This window comes from Octodon degus, unplaced genomic scaffold (assembly GCF_000260255.1).
Source record: "Octodon degus isolate 3935 unplaced genomic scaffold, OctDeg1.0 scaffold00016, whole genome shotgun sequence".
Lineage (NCBI taxonomy): Eukaryota > Metazoa > Chordata > Mammalia > Rodentia > Octodontidae > Octodon > Octodon degus.
The window spans coordinates 9,382,677-9,384,765 of record NW_004524592.1 but is presented as its reverse complement, the minus strand read 5'-3'; positions in this window follow the sequence as shown (position 1 = coordinate 9,384,765).

The following is a 2,089-nucleotide window of genomic DNA, read 5'->3' as shown; positions in this document are numbered from 1 at the left end:
CTTTTATCTTAACAACTTTGACACCCATGATTTCAATTACTTTCTATATTCTCTGATAAAAAATACACTAACTGTTGATTTCACTTAAAAGTTTTATAAAACTTTAATTTAAATAAAAGATACTCCATTTCCTAAAACTATAGATTCCAGGTTGCTCCATGAAAGTAGTCACTAAGAAAAGTAGGACTGTTAGCATGCAAGTTTTAGGAAATTCCTCCCAACTCCTCTGTTTTGGTTTGAGTTAGTTTATGTGTTATTTTTGAAAGCATAAACTGGAATGTCACAAATTGGACTTAGCTTGCAGAGATTTATATCCAACTTTCACTTAGCTCCACATTGATGTGCTACAGGAAAGAAAAAAAAAAAAAAAACCTGTCTGCTACCCCTATATCTCTTCCCACATTTTTTAGTCTAAAAGATGGCACTGTTATGTACCTGGTCCTCTAAATCAGAGCCTCAGCAATCCTTTTGCCTATTTTTCCTCCTACTTCACAGGCAGTCACCAAGTACTTCCTATTTTATCTCTCACATGACCACAAATCTCTTGCTCTTCTGTCACTGCCTCTGCCTTTGGTTGGACCCCTTCTCCTCCATGAGCATGATCTCTTCATTACTCCTGTTGTGTCTTTTAATCCTTCCTTATTGTCAGGGTAAGCTCATCACAAACTTTTCTGATAGTGACATCTTAATTTCACGTCACTGAATGACTTACATTTCTAGGTCAAAATTCAAACCCTGTTTAGGCATCTGCTTCAGAGTCAGTTCTGGGCTTGCATACCAGCAGTGTGACCTCAGAGAATGGACTCCCCAAGCTTTTGTTTCTGATCTGCCTGACTCACTGAAGGGTTGGGCAGTGCTCAGTTCCGACATAGAATTTAATGTTGAGTGAAAGGAAGATATTCATGAAAAACTGCTCTTGCTTAAAATAAGCCCTAATATTCACTGTCAGTTCCCCAGTTTAACTTCTACCTCTACTTTCACATAATCAAGACAAGGTGCTTATGGGGAACTAGACTACCTAAGACCCACATTACACCACCCTCACCTAGAGCAGTCATGTGACCTTTGGGGAAGTTACCTGTCCCCTGTACTTCAAGTTTCTTCTCCAAAATTTAAGATGGGATTGCTTTTGAGGGTTATATGACTGTCTCTGTGAGAAAAGCACCATGACCATAATGCTAAATTATGTCCCTTATCATCTTTATGGAATTAGGACCTTACTACTCCACTTGATGCTTCTCAACTTTGTAGGAAAAAAATTATGCTTTATGCAGTGTTAGTAACGGGAGGAAAACCTGGAAACTCCTGCCTGCGGTTAGTGAGAAACAGGCGAGAGAAAAATGAGCTGCGAAGGAATCGTTTGGTCCTCATGCTACAGGCGAGGAAATAGAGGAGCGAAGTGTCCGATGGATCCTCGGGTCCCATTCAAGACACACAGTCACAACTCTACCAAGCGCAGCACTAGAGCCCCGGGGCTTGGTACCGTCAAGTTGCAGGCGGAAGGGAACCAAGGCTTGGAGAGGAGCCGTTCGTTGCAAAACCGGCCACCAGTCCGGAGGTAACTAACTTCAGCGGCAAATGAGAGTCGTCAGACTCAGAGGAACCAGCGCTGTAGTAACTGAGGCTTTTCTGTAAAGTCTGTCCACCTAGACTGGCTTCAGCCGTCGAGCGCCCCAGCAGCCCCGGATGAATGGAACTAGAGTCTCGACCCGTGCGAGGGGTGGGGCAGCCGGGGGCGGAGCGGGGCTCTGTGACGTAAGGGCGCGGGCGGGCGCGTGGAGGGAGGCCTGCTTAAGATTGGCTGACGCTACCCACGTGATAGCAGGTCGCGATCCGGTTGGCGGTTGCTGGCGTAAGGGCTTTCGTTTGGGAGGTGTCGGCGGAAAAAGGAGGAGTTCTGACTGCGCTCTCTGCCGGCAGTGGCTGTGCTTCCAGCGCTAGCCGGGTCCCCACCCCTTTTAAATAAGCCGGGCTGGTCGCCGCCCTCGCAGTCAAGTCAGCTCTGGGGAGGCGGCGGTGGCGTGGAGGTGGCGGCGCGGCCGAGGCCGGAGCCCTGCCCGGGGCCGGGCAGCGGGGCGGGCGGGCGGCG